Raw genomic sequence first — 7,278 nt, 5'->3', positions numbered from 1 at the left:
AGCCGGGAATCTGGACCCGGCGTGGGTACCCCTGGCTTTCCTGAAGTCTTACCTGCTGGAAGTCCCTGGGAAGCCGGGAGAGCTCGCAGGATGGCTGGGGCAGCCGCGTTGGGGGTACCCGTCGCACGCGGCCCTGGGCTACCCCAGTCCTTTGCGAAGCTGCCGGGGTGGCAAGCGCTGCCCTTGGGGCTGAGCCCCCGGAGCTGGGGGTGCCGGGCGGTCCCGTGCTGTGGGCGTTCAGGCCGAGCAGGGCCCCGGCAGCGGTGCCGCCCTGCGCCGGGCACTCGATGCACCCCTGTCCTCGCAGTCGCCCTCCATGCGATCCATCTCCATCTTGCTCCTTGGAACAGGGAGTGTGTAGGGCACCGGGGCAGCCCCGGGGGGAAGCGCTCCCCTGGCTTGCTGAGCTCCTCGGTGTCTCTTCAAAGGCTCATTGGGAGGTGGGCGAAGGCAGCGAGTCCCAGGCATGGCACACGCTGGGTTTCAGGTCAGCGAGCTGCCGCCGCCGCCCGGGGCCATCCCCAGGCAGCCTGGGGGGCTCTGCAAGCACACCAACTCCCCCAGAAGTCAGCTGCTGGAGCGGAGGGACGGGAAGGAGAGGATGGGAAAGGGACCTTCCCAGGGTGACGGCCGGGGCTGCATGTCCCCGCAGCGATGGCTCATTGCTCCGGCAGCCAGCATAGAGCAGCTGTGTCAGACAGGCGGCTCGCACGGGGCGAGACTTCACACCACCCTCTGCATCCCTTCTATCGGCGTGCTGACTGCAGTCCGAGGGGTTGGAGCCTGAGGGCTCTCAACCTTCTCCGGGCTTGCACGAGGCGGACTGAGAGCTCTTTTTGGTGGCGAGCATCCTTCCCCCAGCCCGCACGCCCGCCTCCCGCGTGTGCTGCCAGTCCTGTCCCTGTGCCAGGCAGTGCTGGCCGCTGCAGGGCCATCAGCATGTCTCCATGTGTGTGATGTGTCAGACTGTGTGTGCCTGGGCTTGTTTACATGGGAAGGAGGCAGCGGAGGGAGGGGGAAGGGATGACTTTGAGGGAGGCCTCAGAAAAGAGAAAAAAAAAAAAAAAAAGGAAAAAAACAGAGGGAAATTCCTCTATTCTGTGATATGAAGCAAAAAGCATTTATTTTTATGGCAATTAGAGATGGCTGAGCAGCCCTGGAAGCTGCAAGATAAACATGCCCATCTTTGTCTGCTCCAGGCAGCTGCAAGCGTGGCTGATGGTGGGTGCTGAGCCCCAGCGGGGTGCAGCCCACGGGGTAGGAGGAGGGCTGGCTCCCACGTGGGGTTTTCTCTGCCTGTCACTGACATATGGTGATCAGGGTGAATTTTCTTTTCCCTTCTGAAAATAGTTCTCATTCAGCCATTTCTCAGGGAAGGAGCTGTGCCTGGCGCTGCAAGGGCGCCCACTCCATCTGGCACTTTGTGTCTGCACCAGAGCCCTGTTTATGCACTACTACAGAGTAGACCTCAGTCCTGTCCTCCCCAAAATCAGCTCTCCGTGTACCAAGAGGTTTGTTGAGTGTCCCTGGGCCATGTGGAGGAGCTGAATCGTGAGTGGGAAGGGAGTTGCTGGGGCTCTGCCCTTATTGCCTCCAGACTGGAGGCATCACCCTGGGAAGGGGCTGCAGAGACACAGAGGGGAGACACTTCCATGTTTCCTGCTGCAGCTCAAAGCTCTGGCTGGAAGCAACTGCAGAGAAGGGGAGTTCATTTCCCAGGCTGCAGAGGCCCCATGCAGGTTTGTGCTGGTGTCACGGCATCCTTCAGTGGGGATGCATCAATTGGCTGCTGCATCAATGGCACCTGAGGTGAATTTTCCCTTTTCTGAACAAATTCAGAGGCGAAAGGCCTGACTCTGCCACAAGCCAACCAGAGCTTGTTGGCCTGCCTTTGCACTTACACTGGCAAGCTGTGGCAGGAAAGGGAGACTCCCATTTTAAGGCTCTTTTCCAACAAATTGAGGTGTAAGGACTCTTCCCTGGCACAGATGTGTTTGTGATGGCCCTGGTAAGGTGCAGCTTCCCATGGCACAGGCCAGCCCCATGCCCCTGCTGCCACTCCTGAGCTAACTGGCAGTGATGTGGAGATGGGAACAAGCAGAAAATCAGGTCAGCTGGAAATGCCTTGCCATCTCTTCCTTTCATGTCTCCCCCCATCTTCCTCTCTTGAGGAAGGCAGGTCTCCGCCCGCCGAGGCCGGGGGCAGATTATGTCGATAACCACACGGCAAATCCTCCACGCGGGCACAGGGGGCGAAACCTCTTGCTGTGGTCTCTTCTGCAGTCTGGAAAGAAATCGCAGAGGCAGGGTGAGTCTGAAGCCAGCAGCCATTTCAGTGCTGCAGTGAGTCATCCCGAAAGGCGCTCAGCTTGTGGCAGCTCCCTTCCTTTCTTCTTTTTGCCTTTTTTTTTTTTTTTAATAGCTGATGTAGCAATAAATTAAAAAATAGCAGGAAATACATATGAATATAGCATGTCTCCAGAGCTCCTCTAATTAAAAGAAAAATCTTCAAGCACTTTTGAGCCCCTTGGATATCTGTTGTGAAAGGCCGGAGCTGCTGGGTACCTGCCACGTGGGAGGGTGGGATAGAGCAGTGCACCTGCGAGTGCAGGGGGATCCGCGGAGCCGGCGGCTGACAGGGGCTGATTAATGCCGGGGACATGAGCACAAAGCATTTCACAAATAGTCCTTTCCAGAGGGAAAGATCTAAATTAGGGCAGACGCAAAACCCTGGTCTTGTGTTTCTCAGTGGCAAAGACTTAATACTAAATACATGGGCTTTCCTTAATGCTGGTTTTTCCTGATGGTTTCTGTGCTCGCTGGTGTGTTTATTCCCCGAGCTCTGGGAGGGGGTTGCTCCAGCCAGAGGGGCTTGGGCTTTTCCTTCCCATGCCATTGGCTGTTCCCATTCTTGTGCCATCAGCTGTCCCAGTTTCCATGCCTCTCCCTGGAGCCAGTTCATGGGGTGGTGGGAGAGAAAGCTGAGCTGTGGTGGCAGCATCCTCCGAGCAGGAGGAGAAAAGTGGGGACACAAACTCCAGGGGATTCCATCCCTACAACCCCCATCTTCCTCCCAGAGCCACAGGGTGTCTGTAGATGCTGCTGGCAGGGGGATATAGGACTGCTCCATGCTGGAAATTAATTAACCAGCTTCATTCTGTCTCTGGAGCCCCTGGATACAGCTGCATAACCAGCCCCTGCAGTAAGGTGGTTTGTTGGAATCCATCTGCAGCAGGCCTGGGACAGCATGTTGCAGTATGGCCTGCAACAGCCCATCCCTCTGACAGCCTGGAACTCTTCTGGACTCGAGTTTTACTGAGCCCACTGGGTCCCTGAGCCAGGAAAGATTAATGAACATTCATTGAACTTGCTGGAGACCTTGGCTTGTGGTTGGACTCCAGAACTCTAACTGGAAACATGAGAAAATCTGGAGAGTCCTACCGAAGCAGCAGCTATTTTTTATATAGATGGAGAGCCTCTGGCGTGGGAGCAGGGAGATGCTGCAGTGTAAGGTCAGGCATTTCAGAGCACTGATTTACTATCTGGTGGGCTCCCACATGCCTTGAGCATAAGGACTGCCTCCATCTTAGAGCAGCCTGCAATCTCCATGTGCTGCATGCCCTCCGTCCGCTCTGTCTCCGCCCCAGGTTGTCTCAGAATCCTCTAACACCAGAATTGAATTCATCACAAAGGCTATTTCCAGGCTCACCATTAACCTGTTGGAGCACCTTGGGCCAGGGCTTTCCATGGGCCAAGCCCTCTCCAGACCATTCCCAGTAGGGCTAGGAGCTGCCACAGGCAGGGATGCTGGCAGAAGGGCAGCGTGGTGTCAGAGGAGAGGTCAATAGCAGGACTTGCTCTGTTCCCTGACACCCAGCTTGGGTGCCAGGGTCAGCCCAGTCACACTTCATTTGCCAGTACAGAGAAAGCCACAAGCCCAGCCATCATTCCCACACTTGTACACACAGCATGGGCTCACTTCCTGCTTTCTCTGCCAGGAGAGGGACAGGTGAAGATGGAAGCATAATTTTAATTGTAATTAAATCTTACAATACTGCAAGTTGAATGATGCGAGTAACCAAGAGTGCAGCAGATCTTTGACTCTCCGCAGGCTTGTGCAGTGAAGACACTTGCCCTGCATTTTGCTTTTGATAGCTGTGCCTAGCCAAGGCCATGGCCACAGAGGGAACCAGAGGTGGCCTCTGATTCCTGCCAGCAAGGCCAGACTGGGTGGAGCAAGAAGGTCCATCAGCTGCCCCTGTGCTGCACTGCACATAGAAATGCCTTAGAAATTAGAATTTAGAAATGATACAATGAGGCAAATTGGATATCAGTCTTTTCAGGCAATAAGGGAGTCAAGTTAAAGGGTGATTTCCGTGAGATTTCTCTGATCCTGTGGATAATTTCATCCCACAGCAAACACAGGTGAGGGCCTGGCACTGGTAGAAGCAGGGGCAGAAAACCTGCCCTGAGGCTCTGCCCCTCCACCAGAACTGGAGACAGAGAGTGGCCACTGGGTTTGGGGCTCTTCAGTCTCTGCCAGCTGTGATTTCAAAATCTGAAAATTTCAAAACTATGAATTGCTGGTGAATTTTGACTATTGTAGTTTTGCAAGTGGAAGTGCCCATGTGGTTTGAGCCTCTAGGTGAGCACCCTCCCATTCCAGCTCTGCCTCCAGCTGCCTCTGTGCTGTCAGGGATGAACATGCAGGAACAACTACAGGTGGAGATGCTTGAGTGCAGGGAAGGGTCTGCTCTCCTGTCTCTGCAAGGATGCTGTCTTTTGGGCTCTCTGCAGAAGGCTCAGGCAGTGCTGGGGGTGGTGAGAGAGCTCTTCTGCCAGACTGTCTTCAGGTCTTGAAGCTCTGAAGGATGCTGGGGACTTGCTGCCTTCCTCCATCCCATCTCTGCCTCTCCCTCCTGTAGATATCATCCCAGTGTGGGCAGGACACCTCAGTCCAAGGAGGAGGATGCGGGGGTGGAGATGCTGGAGCGCTGGGGGGTGGTGTGATGCACCGGGGCTGCAGGGTGGCTCTGGGGGGCCAGACTAGCAGGCGGCCCCCTAAGCCGCCCAGGTGCCCTTGGCAGTGGATCAGCCCTGCCGTGGTTCTGTGGTTCAGGGCTGGTGACTCACTGCCAGTCCTGGGAAGGCTGCAGAGCCACGGCAGCAGGGAGCAGGGGTGTCTGACAGCTTCTGAGTCTCCTGATAGGTATTCCTGTGCTGCTGCATGGAGAATCACTGCTGTCTCCGTGTCAGAGCCCAGGCTTGCTATGCTGGCTATGGATTTTTCCCCCTGTACAGCCATCCTGGCTGCTTGTCACTACATTTTTGTAGTTTTTAGGGTTTTTTACCAGGAATCTTTGAGCAAGCAGCAGAGGAGAAGCCAAGGATGCAGGATGCAAGTGGATGAGAGATTGCTGGCTGAGTCTGGATGGCTGGGGGAGGCACAGGCACTTGCTCCTGCAAAATGCACACATGATCCCACATTTCATTACCTCCTTCTGCCAGCTGCAATGTTGAGGGTACCTGTCATTCTTTCATTGATCCTGACAGAGTTCAGGGCTTGCTGTTTTAGGCAGACTCAGGTACCAAGAGAGGACACATCTACCTTCTTTCCAAAGCCTTGGAGCAGTGGAAGTAGCCCTTGTGTCCCAAGAAGATGCCTCTTGGTTTGCTGGGATGCAGCATGGCATCCAGGCAGAAGCCCCATTTGCCTGAGCCCTGGAAAGAGGCTCCTGATGACATTTCAGGAAAGCATTTTTCTATTTTTAGAGGCCATTGTGTACAGAGCCAGGGAATCAGTACAGGAGTCCCAAGCTCGTGCAGAAAGCAGTCGTGCATCTTGGGATGCTCAGAGCAGCAGCCGGCTGCCCCGGGCTCATTAACACAATCGAGTCACAGGAGTTCCTGAAGCAGAAAGGTATTTGGGCTCCAGTCTGCTGCCTCTTTCCGTCTCTGCTGGGTCAGGCTCTAATCATGCTGGGACCAGGGTGCTCCTCTGATTAGCACCATATCTCTGATTTGTGCCTTGAAGGTCCAAACCTCCCCATTTACCCGGCTGTGCAGGAACGCGACAGGGCGGTCTGCGATGCTCTGCTGCTTTTGCCCATCTCTCCCTGATTAATGTGAAATCCAGCCTCATGAATCATTCATGAAGCTTTATTTAGTATAATGATTTCTGACATCCACTGCCTGGGAATAGCATTTTGGGACAGACCGTTTGCGACCAGCAAACTCCAGAAATAGGGAGCTGACGTTTATCCCATCCCAACGGGGAACATGCAGAAGGGGAGGGAGAGGGGCAAAGCAGCCCTGCCTCCTTCTCAGGGAATCACAGGTTGCTTCCTAATTAGCCAAATGTGTAAAAGCTAAATATTGACATCGCGTTGCGGTTCCCTGTGTCTTGCCATCACATTGCATGTTATTAACCTACATAATGTCAGGGAAAGGAGCATCTGTGTGTGCCTTGGCACAGGCAGGGCTGAAGAGACAGGAATTCCCCCATGCAACACTGCTGGTGGGACCCAAAGGAGCTGGGAAATGGCTTCCCCTCTGTGGCTGGAGCTGGGGAGAGAGAGAAGCTCGTCAGGCTGCCCTATAGCATAAATAGCCCATGCTCCTCTTCCAGAACACTTTGCTTTAGGGAGGCACCAATTTCAGCTGGGAGGGGCTCTCTGCAGGTGAGCAGCCCCATTTGGGAGGGGTGTGCAGGTACCTTTGTTCCTGTGCTGGTGGATTTGGGAGTGATGGTGAGTTTATGACCGTGTGTGGGCGGGCCATGAGGTGAGATCTGTGCTGCAGTTTGATGCCTGAGCAGGGGCTGGCGCAGGGCTGGTGCCTATGGGAGCTGCTTTCCTCCCTGCAAACTGCTTCATGTGAGTCTCTGAGTGTTTCACCAGCCTTTGCCAGGGCTGTTATTTGTGGAACATCCCAGCTGCTTGGCTGAACACAGACATCAGCCTCTCTCAGGAAGGAGTGCCCTGCTGAGAGATGGGGCTATGGAGAGGGCAGGGACATGGGACACAAGGAAGCCCAGCTGCCCTGCCTGTACCACTGCCAGCCTCCTGCTGAGCTCTCACATGTGTCTTCATGCACTGTGGCTTACTGCAGAGGAAAGAGATGTCTCTTTTTCTCTCTTTCTGCATGGGGAAAAGGTTTGCTGGCATGTAGGGATCTCCCTCAGCTACAGGGTACTGTCAGTGCCTCATCATTTTGCCTTCCTTTTGGCTTCCCAGCTCAGGGAAGTGCTGCCAGCATCCGAAAGGCTTCCTGGGTGTG

This window comes from Corvus brachyrhynchos, unplaced genomic scaffold (assembly GCF_000691975.1).
Source record: "Corvus brachyrhynchos isolate BGI_N302 unplaced genomic scaffold, ASM69197v1 scaffold10, whole genome shotgun sequence".
Lineage (NCBI taxonomy): Eukaryota > Metazoa > Chordata > Aves > Passeriformes > Corvidae > Corvus > Corvus brachyrhynchos.
The sequence above is the reverse complement of the archived record's forward strand: the minus strand, read 5'-3'. Positions refer to the sequence as shown.